This window comes from Mustela lutreola, chromosome 3 (genome assembly GCF_030435805.1).
Source record: "Mustela lutreola isolate mMusLut2 chromosome 3, mMusLut2.pri, whole genome shotgun sequence".
Lineage (NCBI taxonomy): Eukaryota > Metazoa > Chordata > Mammalia > Carnivora > Mustelidae > Mustela > Mustela lutreola.
The window spans coordinates 134,792,798-134,817,196 of NC_081292.1; the positions used below are offsets into that span (position 1 = coordinate 134,792,798).

Below are 24,399 nucleotides of genomic sequence, written 5' to 3' on the forward strand. Positions count from 1 at the left end.
AAAATAAACCAAAGGAGCAAATAATTCATTTTCCATTAAAATAAAAATATTCCTGTTTTACTAAACTCTTTCTATTGTCACCAAAAATTACAATAATGTACAACATATGTACAGTCTGCTTTTCAGACTATAAAGATTTAAAATACTGTATATTGTGCCAGTTCTTTTCTGAGAGGGCTGGAATTGGTCATGTACCCACCCTACAAGCATACCCACCTTCCAAGGTGTTAGAGCATGAATCCCCGTCTTCTTTATAGGAGTAAAGGCTTCTGAACTGATGATACTGGAACTCATGAGACTAAAAATAATTAAATTAAATAATTACTTATTTAAACAAAGAAAGTAGGTTAAAGCCTACTTGGAAGTCATAAAAAACATACACATATATCTTAACATATTAATTTAAGAAATATACCCACTCATTTGCTGAAGTTCAAATGTAGGGCCAAGATTATTTCTTTGGTATAGGGCTATTATCTGGAGCCCAGTGTTGATTGTTAGCACAAACAAATTCAGAAACATCTTCAACAAGCACTATTTTACTTTGTTTGTTTTGCATATATTTTGTTTTATTTGTGAAATAAGAACTTAAAGACAGGGGTGCCTGGGTGGCTCAGTGGGTTTAGCCTCTGCCTTCAGCTCTGGTCATGATCTCGGGGTCCTGGGATCGAGCCCCGCATGGGGCTATCTGCTCAGTGGGGAGCCTGCTCCCCCTCTATCTCTGCCTGCCTCTCTGCCTACTTGTGATCTCTCCCTCTCTGTCAAATAAATAAATAAATAAATAACCTTAAAAAAAAAAAAACAACTTAAAGACATAGATGAACAAATCAAAGCAAAATCTAAGGTTTTTTTTACTTTTCCCCAATCTCTTCTGTTTTCTCACCTGTAATTAATCTGATAGCAGTGCTAAAGAAATTTTCAAAACTTTCCAAAGCATTAAATTTAATGTTTACAGAAATAAAAACTCTTTACAATTAACATTATTTATTTACTATTTAATTAAATGTTATAGTTACAAAATGAAAAACAAGTGGCATAAACAAGTTTAAGAATAAACACAAGTGATTCATGCTAAGAATAAAGGGGTATGTGCTTATTCTTTTTAAAAAAACATTTTATTTATTTACTTGACAGACAGACATCATAGGCAAAGAGGCAGGCAAAGAGGCAGGCAAAGAGGCAGGCAAAGGGGGGTGGGGAACAGGCTCCCCGCTGAGTAGAGAGCCTGAGAGCCTGAGATCCTGACCTGAGCCGAAGGTAGAGGCTTTAGACCACTGAGCCACCCAGGCGCCGCTGTGCTTATTCTTAAGAAGAGTATATTTAGGATCATATGATCCAATAATTCTACTGTTGGGTACTTACCTAAAGAAAACAAAAGCACTAATTCAAAAAAATATACATGCACCCCTGTATTTATTACAGTATTATCTACAGTAGTCAGGATATGGAAGCAACCCAAATATCCATCTATAGTAAATGGATAAAGAAGATGTGGGACACACACACACACACATGAATATTATTCAGCCACAAAAAAGGTGAAGTCTTGTCATTTGTGAGAACATGGATGGACCTAGTGGATAGTATGCAAAGTGACATAATTCAGAGTGACAAAGGCAAATACCACATGATTTCACTTATATGTGGGATCTAAAAAACAAAACAAAAAGAAATAGACTAAAAAATGTGGAGAACGTTTCTAGAAGGGAGGTGGGTGAGGGTTGGGCAAAACAGGTGAAAGGCATTAAGAAGGACAAACTTCTCGTTTTAAAATAAGTAAGTCACAGAGATGAGAAATAAACAGCATAAGGGATATAGTCAATAATGGTATAATAAGTTTGTATGATGACAGAACATGACTAGTGGTGAGCACTGAGTAATGTATAGAATTGCTGAATCAATATGTTATATACCTGAAATGAATAGAACATTATATATTATGTTATACTATACTTTAGTAATAAGTATTCTTTTCAAGTCTATTTTCAGTAGTATATGGGTGCCACAGATAGGGCAGAAGGGAGAGACAGTAAGTCCAGCAAATTGGTTAAGTAGAGGGTATACTGAGAGAATATCCATGGTAATTGTTATATTACAGGTACTTCTCAAGAGTTGTTATGGTATATAAATGAGGATTTAATTTATTTTAAGTCATTTGTTATTTCTATGTTAAATGCAAGTTTTTAAAACAGAACATCTCAGGACTACTGCTTGGCATGACCAATTCTCCTACTCATATAAAGAGAAGCAGCCTGGCCTGTGTGGTGTTACTTTAAAAGCTCCAGGATACTTTGCCTTCCACACAAACACATTCCTTGGCTACTATTAATACCTGTCAGTTTTCTACCTTAGGAACTATATTAATTTATGCCAGTGGTTCTCAAAATTTGAGGGGCATAAGAATTGTAGAATGAACCTTTAAGATGCTGAACAGGGGTGCCTGGGTGACTCAGTGGTTAAAGCCTCTGCCTTCGGCTCAGGTCATGATTCCAGGGTCCTGGGATCAAGCCTCGCATCGGGCTCTCTTCTCGGCAGGGAGCCTGCCTCCTCCTCCTCTCTCTCTCTCTCTCTCTCTCTCTGCCTGCCTCTCTGCCTACTTGTGATCTGTCTGTCAAATAAATAAAAATCTTAAAAAAAAAAAAAAAAAGATTTAACATGCTGAACAGAGGCTCTGATTAGAGATTCTGACCCTGTAATAACAGGGGGAAGCTCAGGAATCTTTTTTTTTCTTCTCATTTTAAAAAATCATTTTTATTAACATATATTATATTATTTGCCCCAGGGGTACAGGTCTGTGAATCATCAGGCTTACACATTTCATAGCACTCACCATAGCACATACTTTCCCCAATGTAAGAATCTGCTTTTTTAACAAGCATCTCCTATAATCCAAACACTATTTTTAGACACTATTTTGACAAAACTTTGAACACTATTCAAAATATCATCATCAAGGACCATGCCATCTTTCTTTTGATTCCAGCCATTCTGGACTACTTTCAGTTCTGGCACAGATTTCTCTCTCCTCGAAACCCTTGTATAAACAGTTCCCTTTCCCGGAAAGATTTTCCTGTACTTTATGGAACAACTTCAACTTCGATCATTTCCCCAGGGGAATTCCTGCCTCTGTAGACTAGGTTATCAATCCTTACCATATACTCCATCATATCCTTTACCCGTCCTTGTCAAGCATGTACTACTCATGTTCATGTCTTTCGTTTCTCACTTGCCCACCTCCAAATCATCAGCTCCATGAAGGAAGAAGCCATATTTGCTTTGGTCACCATTATATGCCTAACATTTCTCAAGGTGATGGGCAAAGTGGCCATTCAGCATTACTATAAGAGTTTAAAAAAGAAAAATGAATGTCAATATGCAAATCTCTTCATGAAAGGCAATATTACCTGCCTTTCCTCAGTTAGCTGTCATTTAGATCCATTTTTAAGAATAGGGTTTAATAACATTGTAAAATGGAAAGCAAGAGATCCAGACAGCTCATACTCTGGGCCCCTGGCCATGAATGTTACCACCACAACTCTGGGGTGTGGAGGGAAATGCAAGAAAAGGAGAGCAGAGTCAGCTGTGGCCTCTGGTTATGGACAGAAAAAGGAATCATCAAAGTGGACAGGCAAGCCATGTTCACAGGCAACAAAAATGCGTCTGAACCTGCACGGAGGCCAAGGGGACCCTCCTACATGCCTGCAGGTGGTGACCTGGAAAGGAGACTTGCTTAGACTTAAAGCTCCTCCATAAGCGTTTCCATTATTTCCACAGATAGCCTTGATGCTGCCCTGTTGCCATGAATAAAGGTGTTGGTGTCTTCACAAAAAAAAGAAAAAAAAAAAAGAGTGGAAGGAAGAAAGAAAGGAAGGAAGGAAGAAAGGAAGAAAGAAGGAAAAAAAGAAATAAAGAATAGGGTTTAATAGGAAAAAGAAAAAGGATATTTATTTTGGGAAAGAAACAGGAAGGCATGAAATTTAAAATGGCTCACTCTTCAATTTGCTCTAGAAGTGACTTGAAATCAAATACTACTGCCCGTGTTGAGCTGAAGTATAAAAAAATTTTCCATTCAATGCTCATCTATGGTCTGCAAATTGTTCATTGATGGCTACTTATTCTTTACAGCACAAGTTCTTACTGTTAAGAATTATACACTAATGATATCAAGGGTGAGGCTCATGAAACTGCTGCTGAAGTTCTTGGGAAAGAATTCAAGAGAGAAACGGGATGGTTAATTACATGTTAATTCACGAAGTGGTGAATTAGATTTTGAGGAATTCAATTGTTTCTATTTAGCATGATCTTCAGAGTAACACACACACACACACACAAAACAGAAAAAATTATTTAATTGATTTTTATTCATAAAGCCCTCCATCTAATATATAAGTAAACCCCAAACCCTAGACAAAATGAATAAGACAAAGTTTCTGTCTTCAAAATGTTTTTAATTTGGCTGGTGATTCTATCAGTAACCAAGCTGAACAGTAAAAAGAAGAAAGAATAATAAAAAGTGAGAATAGGTTGGGCACCTGGGTAGCTCATTGCTAGGTATCCAACTCTTTATTTTGGGTCAGGTCATGATCTCAGGGTTGTAAGATACAGAGGCCTACATTGGGTGACATGCGGGGCCTGGAGCCTGCTTAAGATTCTCTCTCTCCCTCTGACCTTCCCACACCAATTCACACTCACAGGTGCTCAATCACTCTCTCTATCAAAAAAAAAAAAAAAAAAAAAAAAAAAAGGATGCCTGGGTGGCTCAGTTGGTTAAGCATCTGCCTTCTAGGGTCCTGGGATCCAGTCCCACATCAGGCTCCCTGCTCAGTGGGGAGTCTGCCTCTCCCCCTCCCTCTACCCCACCTTTCTGCTCATGCTCTCTCTCTCATTCACTCTCTTTCAAATAAATAAATAAAATCTTTAAAAAAAAAATGAGACTAGGTCAAGGGAACCTAGAGACATCTTCATGTGTAATAACATTTGCATTAACGGATCCCAGAATAAAAGTGAGCAAAGGGGGCAGAAAATTTATTTGAAGAAATAAGAGCTGAGAAAGATATAATAGCTAAAAACTCCCTAAATCTGGAGAGGGAGACATCCAGATCCAGGAGATACAGAGAGTCCCCAACAAAATTAATCTGACGAGATCCACATCAAGACATATAATAATTAAAATGGTAACAAGTAGTGATAGAGAATTTAAAAAGCAGCAAGAGAAAAGAAAACAATTACATATAAAGGAAACCCCTTAAGGCTATTAGCCGATTTTTCAGCAGAAACTTTGTGGGTGAGAAGGCAGTAGCACAATATACTCAAAGTGATGAAAGGAAAAAAAAAAAAAAAAAGGAAAACAAAAACAAAAAACCTGTAACCAAGGATACTCTACCTAGTAAGACTATCATTTAGAATAGGAGAGGTAAAGGGTTTCCTACACAAACAAAAGTTAAAGGAGTTCATCACCACTAAATCAGACTTACAAGAAATGTAAAAGGGAATTCTCTGACTGGAAAAAAAAGACCATAATAAAGAGTAAGAAAATTAGAAAGGAAAAAATTTCACAGACAAATATAAACATCATAAAAGTGGTAGATTAATCACTTATAAAACCAGTATAGAGGTTAAAGCAAAAAGCAGTAAAATCAATTACATCTATAAAAATCAGTCAAGGGACTCATAAAATAAAAGGTTGTAAAGTATGACATCATGCGTATAAAAGGTATGTGGCTTAGAGTAAAATTTAGTGTTTTAAAATGGGTTATAAGAATACACTTAACTAGATGAGCACAGAGAAATGTATAGAATTACTGAATCATTATATTGTACAACTGAAGCTAACAACACTGTATGTTAAGTATTCTTGAAAAAAAAATTAGTTTAAAATATTTTCTAAGAGGTGCCTGTGTGACTCAGTTGGTTAAGCATGTGCCTTCAGCTCAGGTTATTATCCCAGTGTCCTGGGCAGAGGCCCATATTGGGCTTTCTGCTCAGCAGGGAGCCTGCTACTCCCTCTCCTTTTGCCTGCTACTCTGCCAACTTGTGCTCTCTGTCAAATGAATAGATAAAATCTTAAAAAAAAATTTTTAAATAAAAATTTTAAAAAATTCATTCTTTTACCAAAACAAGCAAACCCCCCCAAAAAAACAAAAGTACGAAACAAACAAACAAACCTACATACCTGAGAAGCAAATAATGAGATATAATGATTATACAATAATAAAATCTGTTATGTACCTGTGAAATTCAGTTTATCTACCCTGGATTCATTCATGTGTTTGAATGTAATTTGGGGGTGGACTAATTCAGGCTGATCTTGGCTGGGTCAATTTAACCCTGCTTTCTGTGTCTCTTGTCCTTATGTGGGGCCAACAGGAGGCAAGTCTGGATCTCCTATTTTATGGCAGTGGCTGAAGCACAGGAGAGTAAATCCAATCTCTAAAGTGCTTCTTCAAGAGTCTGTTTGCATTGCATTTACTGGTATCTCATTTAGCCAAAGTCAGTCACATGCCTGAACTCAAAATCAAGAGAAAAGGAAAATATTTCACTTCTTTATAGAAAACTGTAGAAACACATAGAAAAGGGTGTAGATACAAGGAAGAGAAGATTCAAAGCAATTAACTCAATCTACTATAATAATTTATACAAGGAAGCAGAAGCTTAGGATCCAGTAAGAAACTCTGAGGAGTATCAGGATTAAGAAAACTAAATATATTACTTTACTTTGTACCCTATTTTTAGCACAATTCTAGGGACTTATTTTTAAACTTCAGCAAGTCAATGTGCTTGCTTAAACCTTACTAATTGGTCAAATTTAAGATCTATCTGAAGGATCAAGAATTCCCCATAAACCCTTGAATCTAAGTTTCCTCAATGTTAGAAAAACATCAAGTAACAAGACTTTTAATAGCATGGAATAAAAGCTGTGGGGAAGAAAAAGTGTCTTAATGCTATTTTAAAGCTATTATGTATCAGAATACCACAAGAAGGATGCTCTGAATTATGTTTCCACTCTTTATTAAGATGCTTTGTATAATTAGTAGTGTTTCTATCAAAATAAATAGTAATTTGAAATTCATCCAAATTAAAAGCCCAAATGAAACAGGAACGTTAGTGATGGATAGAATGTTAAAAGAGTCAAAATTCTCTAGGGTGAATATGTCTGTATGAGTCAGAACAGTTTAAATCAACTCTGTAGAATCCATGTGGAGTAAAGCAGAATAAAAAGAAGTTTTTGGGAGGAGGAACCAGGAATCCACACAGACTTCTAGCCAAAAGGAAAATTCATTTCCGGTTTTCTGAAAACTCTAAAAATCAGACTAAATTCTATATATGCCATTGTGAAACCTACACTGGCATCTTGAGAAATAAGACAGCAAATATAGTAAAATAAGTCATTATTCATCTTTTATTACGTAGTATCTTATAGTTCCAATAAAGGTGGATGCTACAAAATGGACAGAGTGGGTGCCTGGATGGCTCAGTCCTTATGTGTCTGCCTTCAGCTCAGGTCATGATCCCAGGATCCTGGGTTCGAGCCCCACATCGAGCCCCGCATTGGGCTCCCTGCTCAGTGGGAAGCCTGCTTCTCCCACTCTCCCTGCTTGTGTTCCCTCTCTCACTGTGTCTCTCTGTCAAAATAAATAAAATCTTTGAAAAAAAATGGAAAGAGTAACTTCTTCATATAATATTTTAAAATAAGACTATAAATATAATCTTCTACAGGCAAAGTTGTGAAAGCATTTCTAATATCATTTACCAGGACTAGGGCATATCATCTGGACCTATGTTACTATGCCAACAGCACCATCTTGTTTCAGTGCCTGTTGGTCATAGAACAATGATTTGGCAAGCCCATGCACAGCCACATTGCATCTAGGTAATGATAACTAGTCTGTGATATTCAGAATTACTTATAATACCTAGGAGAAAGTCAACATGGCAGTTCTGGCCTGTGCCTACCATAGAAACAAATAATCATGAGCTTGAGATAATATAAATAAGTGTAGATATTAAGAACTTCTCATCTCCTACAAAACGGAGAAGATTCTGATGTAGTGGGAAGGGCTATGACCTACAAAAAAACTAAAAACCAAAACAAAAAAACCTCGTTTGTAAAAATTAAGCTCTAAGATTACCTCATACCATGTGTAAAACAACTAAAATTTAAAAACTTCTTAGGAGAAAACACAGATATACTCTTTGTGACCTTTGGTTAATCAAAGATTGCTTAGGTAGGGTAAAAAGTTGGACTTAATGAAAATTTAAAACTACTCTTAAAAGGACACTGTCAGGAAAAGAAGCCAAAGTCTGTTAGCCAAACATCTACTTCTTAAAATAATTTATTCAAAATATATAAAGAATTCTTACAACTCAATAAAGAGAAACATCAACATTTTTTTAAAAATTGACAAAAGATTTTAACAGACACTTCACAAAGAAAAACTACAGGTCGCAAAAGAAACACGTTAAGATTTGTCAACGTCATTGAGATGCTGCTAGCTAAAAGCACAATGAAAAATTACCTAACGTCTACTATATTAGCTAAAATTAATAAACTTGAAATGCCAAGTGTTGGTAAGGATGCAGATTGACCAAACACTTACACATTGTGGTGAGAATACACAATGATATGGCAACTTAAGAAAACAGTTTACCAGTTCCTTATAGAGGTCAATATATACCCACCATATAATCAAGCAATTCCATGTCTACATGTTTATTAAAAATAAAAGAAAACATTTGTTCAAAGACCTGTATAAGAATGTTCATAACACTTTTTTTCATAATAGCACCCAAATAACCCAGATGTATATTAATTGGTAAAGAGATAAATTGTAGTATATTTGTAAAATGTAATACTGCACAGCACTAGGAAGAACAAACTACCTCTACATGCACCAACACAATGAATGTCGCAATGATTATGTTCAGTGACAAGCTAGTGACAAAAGGCTACATTCTTTAAGATTTTACTTGTATAATGATCTCGGGATAGAGAAGAGATCAGATGTTGCTACTGATGGGGATGGGGGAGGAAACCTATCACAAAGGACCTTGAGAGAACTTTCTAGGACGATGGGAAATGTTACGTAATTCAGTTGTGGTTGTAGTCCCATAACTGTTTACATTTGCCAAAACTTATCAAACTGAACACGAGAATTTTATTGTATATAAATTAATCTTAATAAATCTGGCCTTAAAAAAATAAAAGAAAGAAAGAAACAATGGCAGCTTCAACCAGGATGAGAGAGGAAATGGAAAGGAGTGAAGGAGTAGTTGGACAGTTAATGAAGATGGTGCCATAGAAGGCTCCTGACCTCCCTTCCTCTCCATGAACATACCAGATGTACAGCTGCACACAGAGCAGTTACCCATGAGAGAAATTCAGAAACTAGCTAAGCAACTCCTATATGTTCATGAATGAGAAAACACCAACAGTGAAATGGGAGGGAAAGACTGACACACTCTTGCCCTAAACCCCAAACCCGATACAGGACCATACAATTGGGAGAGAACTCCCAATGGCCTCCTTCTCTCTGTGGAGCAAAGGGTTTGGATTTAACTCTTAGTGACTCAACTTTTAAGACTTCCGTCAGAGGGATGAGGTCCCAAAACCTTAGCTCTGAAAACCAATAAGGCTTTCATCCACAAGACCCACAAAACCATAGCAAACAAAGGAGCAGTTGTTAATGGGCATGTAAGCCTTCACTCTGGCTATTCTCCCAGGGCCCAGCACAGAGGAAACAGTGAAAATTACCCATCTCCCAGGCTTTCCCTGAAAGGGGCCCATATGCATAATTTGAAAGCTGCTTCCTGCTTCTAATTTAGTGTACATCTAGGAACTGGTTATGATCCTCCCATGAAACCAGGGAAGCTAATGGACACATCCAGCTCCATCTACCTGTAGCCCACTCCAAGTTATCACTATCCAGGAATAAAACTTGTATATACAAGTTTTCACCCCAGATTTTGCAGCTACTATCCAAGAGACAGGTCCCCAGATCACCTGATTCTGATAGCCAATGAAGCTTCCATATATGTGGAACACTAGTTCTACATGTACGTAAGCTCATCAACATTGATGTTGGAAATTATTTTTTGGATATAACACCAAAAGCAAAGGCAACAAAAGCAAAAACAAACAAGTGGGACTAAATCAAACTAAAAAGCTTCTGCACATGAAAGGAAACCAACAACAAAAAGGCAACTTATGGAGTGGAAGAAAATATTTGGAAACCACATATCCAAAAGGGGTCAATGTCCAGAATATACAGTACAATTACATAATTCAATAGCAAAAAAACCAGGAATAACTCAATAAAAAATGGTCAAAGGACCCAAAGAAACATTTTTCCAAAGAAGACATACAAATTACCAAAAGGGGGATACCTGGGTGGCTCAGTGGGTTGGAGCCTCTGCCTTTGGCTTGGGTCGTGATCCCGGGGTTCGGGGATCAAGCCCTGCATGCATCAGGCTCTCTGCTCAGCAGGGAGCCTGCTTCCTCCTCTCCCTCTCTGCCTGCATTTTGCCTACTTGTGATCTCTGTCTGTCAAATAGATAAATGGAATCTTTAAAAAAAACAAAAAACAAATAACCAAAAGGTACATGAAAAGGTGTCCAACATTATTAATCATGAGGGAAAAGCAAATCCAAACCACAACGAGATAGCATCTTATACCTATTAGGATAGCCATTATAAAATGATAAGAGATAACAAATGCTCTCAAGGATGTGGAGGAGAAAGAACCCTTGTACACTGTTGGTAGGAATATAGATTGATACAACCACAATGGAAACAGTATGGAGGCTCCCCAGAAAATTAAAAATAGAACTACTATATGATCCATCCATCCTACTTCTGGGTAAATATCCAGAGGAAATCATTACCTCAAAGAGATATGAACTCTCATGTTCAATGCAAGCATTATATACAATAGTTATGGTGTGGAAACAATTCCAGTGTTCATCAGCAGATAAATGGATAAGGCAAATCTGGAACATGTATAAAATACAGAATAATCAGCCTGAAAAAAAAATTCCACCATTTACAACAACACGGATGGACCTGGAGGACATTATGCTGAGCAAAATAAGCCAGAAAGAGAAAGACAAACACTGCATGGTTTCACTTATATGTGGAATCTTAAACAAACCAACCAACCACACACACACATTAAAAACGGGAAAAAAAAAACACAAACAAACCATAAAAGCATAGAGTAGAAAAGTGGTTGCCAGGGTATCAGGACCTAGGAGACGGGGTGAGGTAGGGGCTGGGGAATAGGGAGAGGCTGGTGAAAGGCTAGAGGTTTTAGGATAGGAGCCAAAAAAGTTTATATTATACAAATTTTAAGGAAACTGAGGACCTGGTGGGTAACTATGAGTACACTGGAAAGAGCAGGTGATAGTGGGTTGTGGGAATATAGGAGGGAGGAACATTCTATGCAAAGGGCAATTTGTTTAAAAACCCGACATAAATGGTGCCACAAAGCATTCTCTGCATCATTACTGTTGAGGATGGCTTGAACACACAGAATTGCAAAGGGTGACGCTGTAGAGGCAAACATGGTCCAGGTTAAGTTGGACTTTGTAAAGCATCCTGGGGATTTTAAGCTTTATCCTTAGAATGATGGGAGTCATTCAAAGATTTTAAACTAGGAATGATCCATTCTAATTCATGTTTCAGGAAAACTTCGTTGGCTTCAGTACAGAGGACTACAGAAGGTAGTGGCTAAATTAACGGAAGGGACCAAGAGTCCTATTGCAGTGGGATGGAGAAAAGTGAAGAATTCCACAAACTCTGGTAAGCATATAAAGTCCAAGGATTGATTATACATGAATAGAGCGGTAATGAATAGAGTGGTAATAGGTGAGAATTATGCCCATATTTCTGACTTAGGCAACTTGATGGATGATAATTACAATTATTGAGGCTAAGAAATATTGGAGAGGGAGCAGGTTGGAAGGGAAGATGATGGATACATTTTATTATTACCATTATTATTATTATTTAGTCATGTCATAAGAATGTTACTGATATGCTCTATCCAGTCCTTTTTTTTTTTTTAAGATTTTATTTATTTATTTGACAGAGAGAGATCACAAGTAGGCAGAGAGGCAGGCAGAGAGAGGGTGGGGGGGAGCAGGTTCCCTGCTGAGCAGAGAGCCCGATGCATGCAGGGCTCGATCCCAGGACCCTGAGATCATGACCGGAGCCGAAGGCAGCAGCTTAACCCACTGAGCCACCCAGGCGCCCTCCAGTCCTTTTTTTAAATGTCAGTGTTTCTGATCTTCAGAACTATAATTCTTATAATGTTAAAAACCATTAAGCTTCTTACTTTACAAATTATTTTCTTTCTTAAATCTATTGGCACATTTTTACTACCAGAAATGGATACAAAGGACATTGAAAGCAAAAGCTGCTATTTGCAAAAATGGTGGTGAAAGAGTTATATTTTCTTCCTTGTCCTTTTTGAACTCATGAAAGAAATCAGCCACATATCTGAGTTTTAGGAAGAATCAAGTTTTATCTTTTTGTGAAGTTGCCCTTCTTTTTCCTTATCCAATTTCAGTATGACTTTATTTCCTTTCTACATAGCTTTGTGATTATAATTATCTGTTTATATTCATATTATTACTAGTACCACATCTCCTTCTACCTTGAAGTCAGAGATTCTGCTCAGTTATTTGGAAGTACCCATGTACCTTGGAAAACCCTATGAAGTATGCCTTTAGTCAGTAATTGCCAAATGACTAAAGAGTCTGTATCCTGAACTTGCTCATCCAATAATTCGGTATCAAAAGTTATTCTATTTTTTAATATCTTTTCTCAAATCCTTCATCAATAATATTAAAACAGATGATGAAGACTTACTCTAAATAATGTGGGGGTTGGTGATAAGGAGGTGTGAAATTGGTGAAAGAGGTAAAAATGTACAAACTTCCAGTTATAAAATAAATAAGTAATGGGTATGTAATGTACAGCATGTTTAAAAGTAATAAGAAAAGAGTTACATGAAGAAAATTCTTCCATAAAAAATTAATCTTTAATCTGTTTGACATTATTCCCTTTATTTTTAAAATATCTATTTAACCTTAGTCCTTACAAAAAGGTATGAGAAAAGATCCTTTATCCTTCAAAATGGTTAGTCACCAGACTTTAGAACACTTAAGCTATAGTTGTCTATGGTGTGAAAGAATGAGTGCCTTTTCTGAGTGGTAAAACCACAATAGTTGCAAAAGTACCACCAAACACATAAACAGTAAAAACCAAAATGGATGGTTTCCCTCAACTGTCACAGATTGGTTGCAACAGTTAATGTGCTCAGGTGAAGCCACAAATATTACCAGAACTATGTAAGAATGTTGTAATCAGAACTTGAATTGTGTTTTGGAATTGGCAGTAAAGGTGACTCGTGGTATAGTTCAAACTGATTTATTTTAGGCTCATTGCCTTGCACCCTTCCTGATAACTGAAAAGTTCTTGGTGTTTTTCTTTTTTTTTTAATTTATGCTATCTGATTAAGAAAACAGTGCTTTGTGATTTGGGTTTCAGTAAAGGATTTAGTCTATTAATATATATTAATCTATTATATATATTAGTCTATTAATATATACGCTACCTGAAAAAAAGTCCATATTCTCTAAACCAAATGAAAGATATAAAAAAACAAAAGGAAGGAAACTGAAAATATGTGTTTACCTTGAGTCACTATTGAATCTGATATAGTAGAGGGAATGGTTATAGTATTAGCAAAAACATTATTGTTATCAGATCAAGGCTCACCTGTCAGTAAGGCAGAGCTCTTTACTCATGGAGTCATAGGTTTGAGGAAAAAATAAAATATATTCTATAACTATTATCCATCAATGTTTGTTTTAGAGGGGTAAGGTAATCTAGGAACTAAGAACCTACAGACAAAATTTGTTATAAAATATCAAACACCTTGCTTGTTTGAAAGCATCTTTTTTCAATATCATACATTTTAATTTCTAGTTTGTATGCCTTTGAGTAGAAAATAACAAGTATTACCTGACCATATTATGGCAATTCTGAACATGGTCATTTGGTATATGTACTGTATATACATATATGAAAAGAATACCAGAGCAAAATTTAATCCACACCTTGAATCTCTAATAATTCCAAATTTGGTCCTTTTCCAAAGCCTACAGGTCTTCTTTTATAAAAAGTGAGTGGCTTGCAAACATTTCCTATATTGGGGTTTTCATAAAATCGGATATATCCACCAATAAGTTTTCTGTATTTGAGCAATTATGTATTTTAAACATGTGATTCAAGAGAGTTAGCCAACAATTAAGTCAAAAATAAATTCCTCGGGGCGCCTGGGTGGCTCAGTGGGTTAAGCCTCTGTCTTCAGCTCAGGTCATGATCTCAGGGTCCTGGGATTGAGCCCCGCATCAGGCTCTTTGCTCAGCAGGGAGCTTGCTTTCCCCCCACCCGCCTGTCTCTCTGCCTACTTGTGATCTCTGTCTGTCAAGTAAATAAATAAAATCTAAAAAAAAGAAAGAAAGAAATTCCTTGCCTTTCAAATTTTACAGAAGCAGGTGGGCTATGAAGTTAACCAGGGAGGGACAAAGAATTGGCCAATGAGCAGAAACTGTTTATTTTCTCCTCAATGGCAACACTCAACAAAAGTAAGAAGGGTGTGGGAAATTTACTATTTCGCAAAATAAATTTGGTATTTCTCTACATTTGGTTTGGTTCTCTATGAAATAGAGAACATGTATCAGTTATTTTCCCACACCATCAATTACTCTTTGATAAGTAAAAATCCAGATTTCTGAATATATGAAGTTTTGAAATGGCTCTGTACCCAGAAAAATGAATTCTTTGGTATTTAAATGAACACTGAAAATATAAAAACACTGATTAGTAATTAATATAAAAATATGATTATAGGGAACGAAACCTGACAGTTTACCAAATGGGATAAAATAATTATTTGACTGTCATATCTGAATATACCAGAGAGTTAGTGCAAAAAGAATGAATTTCCGGGTAACTGTTACAAGTAAAGACGACAAGAAAAAAGTGAAGAGAAGGAGATAGTGAAAGCCACACATTAGGGCAGCTGCGCGATCTGAGGAACTTTGCCACTACTTTGTATCCGATTCAATATCTGCTTAAGGTTCAAAGAACTTTTACCACAAATGTGATTCTGTAGTGACAAAAAAATCCACTCTAGGACCTATATGTATGTGATAGCAAAGAAAAGGCAAACCTTTCAGCATGTGAAGAGTGATCTCAAAACTCAGCCACTCATTCTCAAGAGATCTGGAGAGTCTACATTGAGCTGTAACTTGACTTTAACTGGGTTCAAACGTTTTGCTTCTTTTGAAAGTCTTTGTTCAACTAAAATCTTTTACAAAATATCTGAAGCAAGTGAAAATCGAACTCCTTTGGTTTCAGGTGAGGTGGGATTGGCAGCCTCTAATCCTATCCACTAGCAGCCTCTTTCCCTTTTTTCCTATGTGATAGCTCTCCAGGGTAATCCCGTGGAATCACTATGGCTGAAACATTTAAGAAGCAATTTAGATATTTCAATCATATATGTGGGAAATACTTTCTGTTCAAATTAGACCTACTGTTTGTTGATTCCCCAGATCCCTGGCAAAAAGACAAGGCTTGACAATTGTCAATATCTAGTTAACAAGGCAGACTGAACAAATGACTATCACTGCTCTCAATTCCTTAACATGCCTCAAGTAATAGTAAATCAACATCATTATTCACAAAGATAAAAGAGAAAATGAGAAGCCAATGTCAACAAATGCTGGGCTGATGGAAAACTGAAATCTGTAGGTCCCAGGAAAGAACCCCAGAAAGGCTTGAGAATTGAAGGCACCAGCCACTGAAGGCAGAAGTAACAATAGAGGATTATTTGATCTAAGCAACTACCCCTCAATTATTTTTCCAGGAAAGAGAAGGTTTAATTTCTAGTGAGGCCTCAGACTCCTATAAAAGAAGGTTTAAAGCAAGACACACTTTCTTTTAGCTCTTCTTCCCTATTTAACATTTAGAACACTGGGCATGGGTGACTTGACACGTGCAGAGGCAAAAAGAAATCCTTGGATGGTAACTCGATCCCGTGCTGGAGGAGCTGGTCCAGAATGCCACAGAGAATGGAAGCCCTCAGAAAGGCCTCTGCAGGAATGGTTCTCCTGATTAGCTCTACAGTACTTTAAACAATTATGTACACGTACCGATTCTAAAAATAAATTTCATTACAGAACAAGAATACTCAGTTCTTGATTACCATTCAAGTAGAGAAAAAAAACAGAAACTTTTGAAAAATAGATTTCTAAAAATCATTTCCTCTTGTCCTTTGAAAAACAGGTACCTTCTCAAACATGTCTTGTCTAGATTCACAGAAAACATTGTGTTTTCAGTAACTACTTTGGCAAGAGAGAAGTGATATTAAGATTTACAGGAAAGTAAGACCACCATAGCTACTGTTATTGTCATGGATAATCCACCCACAAATAATCCAATTCCTCTTTTACCATTTAAACAGAACCCCTCATTTGATCATATATTGCCCAAATTGAATTTCTGGAAGCATTATACCATTTTAGAGTACTAATTTTTTTTTTTAAGTGCCAAATTACATTTCTTCATACATTGCATAAAAAGAATTTGCCCTCTTTAAAGTCTGGAGTGGTTACTTACTTTCTGGCAAATTCATCTGTAAAGATTTCCAAATGGAAATGTATTTTGCATGATAACAGGTTGAAGTCATGAATCACTTGGTAATTCATTAGAGTGACTAGCATCAAAGGATCCCTTGGGAATTTAGGGGAAAGGTAGTTAAGCAATTAATGAAGTTATTTAAAATCCTGATATGGTTGAGCCTGCTTTGAAGACTGCTAGGGATTAATATTTATTTAATAGATTGTCAGTTTCCATGCCAAAAAAAGAAATGTGACAGAAGTCACTCTAGTCTAAATGTAAAAAAGGTAGCCCATTTGAAGCATATTTTATTGCGGTAGTTGACACCATTATAGTCTGTACCATTATATCACCATACAAAAGCCATCATTCTCAAGCTGAAATTAACATTGCTGTTGTTTTCGATTAGAAGAATTGGCTCTAAATCCAGCAATTCTCTGCAGTGATTTATATTTTAGTAGCTGCCATCCTGCACCAGGAGAGAACATGTCAGAGTATAACTGCTCTCTGATGAGACATAAGGTATTAAAATTGATATGAGATGACAAAATGGGAGAATAGCATTGTAGGGGTAAAGTTTTCACTTGAGAACAGCCTCTGTTATGGCTTCATTCCTGAGACTCTCTGCTAATCTTTATGTTTGATTCAGAACCTAGTTCTTCCCATAGAAATGTAGAGGATGTGAGCCTGGTGTTAGATAATTAGCTCTTATCTCTTGCATAAAGTACTGAAAATGTATTAAGTGCTAGGAAGATCTCATTTGTAAGAATAAATGAGAGCTGCTGCGTTGATTGACAAAATGAAAGCTTCTAAAGACATTTTGGTTGGTAGTTTCCTTCATTGTATCAAGATTTATTTCTTATGCTGGAGCTAGTCCCACCTACTTTTATCACTGATGTCTTTTTAAAAGCAGTGTGATTAGTGATTTTTACCCTGAAGTTCAGGACTAAAATCCCAGGATATTTCATAGTATTTTATCATACCATTTAGTTTTTAAAACTACCTTTATTCCTAAAAACAGTCAGAGCCCTCTAAAATCTTTATTTTGGATTTCTCTTGCTCACCCATGAAGCACTCTGAAATAGGCTGCCATTAAGAGATCACAGGTATGAGTTGAAAATTTTTTCATATCCTTCACATAATTCCAGACACCTAAATTAATGAATAAAACGTCACAAGTGTTAAAATGTATAATACTAAGGAGGGCATGTATTACATGGAGCACTGGGTGTGGTATGTAAACAATGAATTTTGGAACACGGAAAAAAAATAAAATAACATTTAGAAAACAAAAAATAACAATTATGATCAATTTACTATCTCAACAAAATTAGCATCAAAACAATAAATTTTAATTTACAAAAAATTTATGATATTATTATTATAACACAAAAATATTAAATATCAATAGATAAAGCATGTTACATTTGATTTCTACTCTGGGTGTTGAAGAGAATGTCTTTTAGGGCTGGTGCATTCCTTGTACTCTATGTACAGGATACTTTTTACTCACAGTGCTAGTGTTTGCCTTTAAGGAAGCATATTCTCTTGTCTAGCTTCTAATGCAATGGCCTTGCTACTGAAGGTTGGTAATTATCTCCATTGTACCACTTCTATCTTGAACATCCCTTTGTTCCATGCAAAAGAAATAACAAAATAAATAACATCTTTGGCTTCTAGCTTTGCAACAATGGCAATGGCATGGTGGTAGCCATGGCTGAATGGAATAGTAAGTTTGAAGATGGGGGAGTGGAATGCATTTCTTATCAAAGGCATTAGCCAAGTGGCTGAGAGTAGTCAAGCATCAATCAACTATTTCAATGTTTATATCGTAAGAAGACCAGGACCTTGAAATGCATAGTGAATGCCCTATGAAATGCCTTATGTAAGTAAGACAAGTCAGACAAGTGGCAAGTCAGGCAAATAAGGCATATAAACAAAGGGTCTTAGTAATTATGACTTATTCAAAAGAAAGCATTTCATGCCATAGCATGAGTTTACTCCTTGACCCTTTGGAATGGGTTACTGTCCAAATGCCAAAATAATGTCATCTATTAACAAGTGAGAAAACCTATTACGTTCCTCCCATGGAAATTTTTTTGCATTTAGCATTGCAAACACTGTGTGGGTTTAGCTATGTGTGTTCTATCCCCTTCACACTACTTCTCACCTGTCTTTCCTAATAATAGAAAACCCAGGAACCTAGTATTGTTGTCCTTGAAAGGTAAAGTTATTTTGTGCCTGGGTAAAGGTCATTGTGTAAAAGAATAATTGTATTATTTTATTAAAAAGAAAAGTTCTGAGTAGGATTTTCAGAGACACTTTTTACCGACCTGACTGTTTGTTACCTCTCACCAGTGCCTCTAGCAATAAAGGTTAAGACACACTTGAGCCCTTCTCCCGGTTGTTTGAATGTCCAGCTCTCTAATACGTATATTTTCCTCTTCACTGTGGTTATTCCTCCCTGATCATAACAGTGGCAACAAGTTATATAATATAGCCTATTTTGAAAATCACCTGATATGCTTTCTTTCCCTTCTCATCCTCTACATCAAGTCTCCTTGTTCATTGCTAATATGTCCCCATAGAACCACAATTTAAGCTTGAAATTTCATCTTTTTTGACTCCTTTCTCTTCTCTGACATCTCTAAACACAGTTATGAACTATTCTCAAGTTCCCGTTATCTCTTTCATTCTGTAATTATAACACTCACCTAAAATGCATCCTGAATTCTAGTGTTCTTCTTGCTGCCTACAATCTCTATGTACTCTCATTATAATCTTTCTAAAACCGGTTTCCTGATTATTTCACTCTTTGCAAACCACAGCAGACACTATGTACAGTGCTGTGTTTATCACACCATGTCTTCTTCCCAGGCACACAGAAGGACCACATTTTCCAGACACTAGATTGGAACCATGTGACTGGATTGTGACACATGGAAGGAAGTAAGAATTGACACAATGCATCACTTCTGCTGATGACACATGAGAAAAAATAGGCCTCTGCTATTTCTCTATTTTTCTTCCTTGATCATCTCGAAAGCCATGTCTGCAAATGACAATATCATCAGATGGAGGGAACCTGAATCTCCAACCAGAGGAAGGACATGACCACCTCACAGCAGACTTTTCATGAGCAAGAAATAAACCATTTCGTGCTAAGTCAATGCCTTTCAGGATTTGCCTATTGGAAAACTTGGGGTTATTTCCCTAACATTCCCAGAAACTTTCATTTCCAGAAAACAACCTGTTACTCAGACATAAAAAGTTCTTCATGATCTGCTCCTAAGATGAGCACTGATTAGATGTCAGGCCCCAAGTTTAACACTGTATATAGTACTCATTCATTTTTATATGATATCTCATTCATTTTTATAACAACCTAATGAGGGGAACTGAAGTTCCAAGAGGTAAAATAATTTACACTGGTTCACATGGCTAACAAAATGAGTAAGTCCAATACCAAAACCCACACCCTTAACAACACCCAATTTTCCTATCTCGTTGGCAAGGTCTCTCCCAGAGATGTATCAAAGACATACTCTATAGTCCAATGTGCTTGAATTTGCTGTGTGTTATTCTTTTCTTTTGCTGTGGATCTACTTAGAAACAGGGTCTAGGTTGCCTTGGAATAATTACAAGCACCGAGGAAGGTCTTTCAGATTTAGGACAGCCTATTTAGTCACACTCACTAAAAACCTGTAGAGCACAATGGGAAGGGAGACAGGTAAGTGCACCTGCTCAAATCTAAATGTGACATTTTGTGCCATAGGAGTTTCTGGAGCCACAGCAGGTCCACCAGCAACAGATCTTGCTGCTCTATTAAAGGACGTTGTGAGCCAATGCATGTGAAGGAGCCTTGAAAAGATATATAGTCCTCTGCAATTGGGAAGTAGGTCTATCTATTTACTTTCTCCCTAAGTCTGTATGGGCTGACATCACCTGACCACCAAGGCAACAAACATAAGGACCCTTCCATCCTGACTTTCAAATTCATCTCATGATGTTTCCATTAATGTCTGGCAAAATTCCACTGAGAGCTTCATAAGTCCCAGGGAGCTGTGTGAGCCGTTCTGAAGAATGAGCGCTTGTACACCGGGGAAACAAAGCAGAGGCAAAGGCTTATTTATAGTGCTGGGCAGACCTAGCTTCCAGGGCAGAACAAGCTTTGTGTTCAAAGACTCATCTCAGGTTAAAACATCCTATTTTATCTAAACAGAACATCTCTGTTGGCAGCTACACAACTTCGGCCAGATACCGGATTTTCTCTGTGTTACTTGGCATAAGGACATGCAAAAGTTTCCTAATATGATATTCTTGTAACTCGGAAAAATTAGTAACTCCCACCATGCAACCCTTGTAGGATCATGTGCTAATGAAGAAGATGCTCTAATAATTAGGCCTAGAGCCACCGAATGTAACACCTTCCAATTAGCACTCCCCAGCATGAATACTGCCATTATCATTAAACAACAAAGACAAAAATGGGTATCAATCCACATAATAGAAAATAATTGATGAAGTTGGAGGGCGTGATTATTTGTGATTACTTTACAGTCATGCACAGAAAGTAGGAGAACCACAGCTAGTGGTTAATCTCTGGCTACCTCTTTGAAGATAATGAAATTGGCTTCCTACTGATGATTATTCATTAACAATTAATTCTTTCTCAGTGATCTGCCTCATTTTCAGCTTCTCACTACAAACATGCAATGGAATAATTATAAGTGGAAATGAAAAAGCAATTAGTGGCAGATAATGCCAACATCTGATTAAAAAACAGTAGAACAGATTAGCAGTTTCGTAACTGCAAGTCTGCTGCCTTCAGCAGGGAGGTGTAAGTCACCCAGTTATACTGCAGTTCAAGCTGTGCTTTCTCTTTTATTGCCTCCCCTCCATCATGGTCTGCCACATTAAATGCTCTGTTTTATTCTAGGGGGCATTGGCTGTTGTAAATACTTTCTACAGATTAAGTAGCATTTGAGATGCTTTGTGGTCCTACATGCTGAAATTCTAAAAGGCGCTGTCTCATAATATGATGGCTAAAACATCTATCTCTATACCTGTCTTTGGGGACCACAGAAAATAGCATCATTCACTGCTTTGCTTTTGTTTCAACTCAACCCTTGTTTAGTGACGTGTCCGCAGTGGAAGAAGAGCGTTAAATCAAAATCAAACACCTTCTTTAAACAGGCTGTGGCTCTTTTGTTACCTGCACCCAGGGCTGCTTTGGTCTTGGAGGTTGGATTCTCGCCTCACATAATGTGAGACATAAACTGGCAGCCAGTGGATTTTTACTTAATGTTTAACAAGGGTTAACCTAGTGCTGACTGCTGTGTAAATAATCCCTCAATGAAGGCTTAGAATGTCCCCATTCTCAGCAATCCAGCTGGTGCATCCATACGTATAGGATGTAGAACTACATGTGGAGTATCAAAACCATCACTTCAGAAGTTAAAAAAAAGTCATTCTCTTTTAAATAATTTGGAAGCTATGTTCGCTTGAAGCTCTGATGAGCTCTTGCCATGGAACTTGGCACGGTAGGAGCACAGACAAGAGCTGTTTCAGGAAACTGGGTTTTGAAAAGAACTATGTATTTAAATGTAGTATCATTGGGTCATATGTTATTTTACCAGATCCACAAAGATCAACATAATAAAAAAGGGAGTTATGAAGTGGAAATAAAGCAAACTTTGATGACTTGATATTCAGCTGATACGTACTAGTATGATGTTTTCATGACCAGCTGAACATCTGTTGAGATTGGTCATTTCTGGCTCAGGACGCCTGCTGGAGATTTTAAATATCACCCTGAATATTACTGATTTTGTTATGAAAATTATAGTATGTATCTTTTATGTACCTGGAACTGTGTCAAGGCATTGATAGTAATTAGACATAGTACCCTAGCTCTCTATCAGCTCCAAATACAGTGGAAAAGAAAGACATGTAAAAACACGAGTGGAATAAAATACAATAATTATTACATTGGGGCATTTACAGTGTACAAGAGGGAGTTCTGCAGGATATAAGCAGGACCAATAATGAGTTGAATGACATCATAAGCAGAGGATGCTTGAAGTCAGCCTTGGAGTGTCTTTTTTTTTTTTTTTTAAGACTCTATTTATTTGAGAAAGAGAGAGAGAGAGAAAGAGCACAGGAGCAAAGGTGCAGAGGGAGAGGGAGAAGGCGCTCCCCAGTGAGCAGGGAGCCCGATGCAGGACTTGATACCAAGATCCCTGGAAAATGACCTGAGCCAAAGGCAGACACTTAATTGACTCCCTCTTGGAGTGTCTTTTAACAGAGCAGCAAGATTTGTTGCTGACAGACCTGCTGTGGCTCCAGAAATTCCTATGGCACAAAATCCCATGTCCAGTTTAGCACAGGTACATTCACCTGCTTCCTGTCCACTGAGCTCTTTAATTTCCTTTAATGAATGGCCTTTTTCTTTAACCTAAAAAACAAAACAAAACAAAACAAAAACCAAAAAAACAACAAAAAAAAAACTTCCTTAGTGCTTGTAATCAATCCCAGGCAACCAAGGCCCTATTTCTAATGCCCAAAACAGTTTTCAAGATCATCAATATACTGACAACTTGCAAATTTATGTCTCCAGTCCTGACCTCTACTCTGAACTCAACTTGTAAATCCCACTGCCCAATCAGCATTTTCGCCTGATGCCGAATGAGCATCTCCCATCATCTGGTTGTTAAACTCAGTTCTTGGTTCTAGTTCTTTCCCACATCCACCATTGTCCCACAGTTCCCTTCCTCAGAGATATGAAACCAAAAATCCAGGAGCTGTCCTGGACTCATCTCTTTATCTTATATTCTCCATGCAACCCATCCACAAATATTATTTATTTTACCTTAAAAAATATTAGAATCTGACCATATCTAATCTCTTCCACTGCTATCATACTCTTACAGGCCTCCTTATCTGTCACTTAAATCTCTGCAATAGAATTTTAATGGGTCTCGCTATTCCCCTCTTGTTCATTTTCTCCACTGATGACGAGTTCTTTAAAATACATATCTTATTACTTCCTCATTCAAAAGTCTAATGGTTTTGCCTTTCAGAGTAAAATCTAAAGTCCTTGCCACGACCTCCAGACCTAGTCATGATCCGGCCCTAGGTCACCACTCCAGTCTTGTTTCCGGCCACTTTCCCCCTCATTCACTTGACTTTATCACACCTCTCTGTGTTCAGGGGATGACAGTGTAAGTTTGTTCAGTGAGGACAATCAAGAATTCAGTTATAAAAACATTGATTTTAACATCTTTTGACATCTCTAGAAATGTCAAGAGGGCAGTTGCAATATGGATCTTAAGTCTCAGAAGGGAGGCCTGTGACTAGAGATACGTATTTGCAAGTCATTTGCACATAGTGTCATTTGAAACTTTAGCATGGATATCCCAGAGAGAGGAGATAAAGGGATGCAGGACCAAGCTTTGAGGAACCACAGCAAATGGAGGCCTAGTGAAGGAGTATGACATTATAAAAATGTCAAAGAGACTGATAAGCAGCCCCATGAGTGCTTTGGTAGAAGCCCAGGGAGGTGAGAAATGAATACAGCTGGTATCAGCAGTTCTTTAGAGAAGTGTGGTAGGAAGGAGAAGATGAAACAGGTGAAGAAGAAAGATGTGTGGTCAAGGAAAGAGTGTTATTTCTATGGCTGAGATTTGAATATACTTAAAAGCTAAGAATTA

At 37.1% G+C, this 24,399-nt stretch overlaps 1 long non-coding RNA gene across 1 annotated transcript in view; it reads right to left on the reverse strand.

Annotated features, from left to right (window-relative positions):
• LOC131827024 (uncharacterized) overlaps nt 1–24,399 on the reverse strand; it is a 248,592-nt gene that overhangs the window by 17,041 nt on the left and 207,152 nt on the right. The window contains exon 6 of the long non-coding RNA XR_009351857.1: nt 217–298. This is a non-coding gene — a long non-coding RNA (uncharacterized LOC131827024). The remainder of the gene's footprint in view (nt 1–216; nt 299–24,399) is intronic.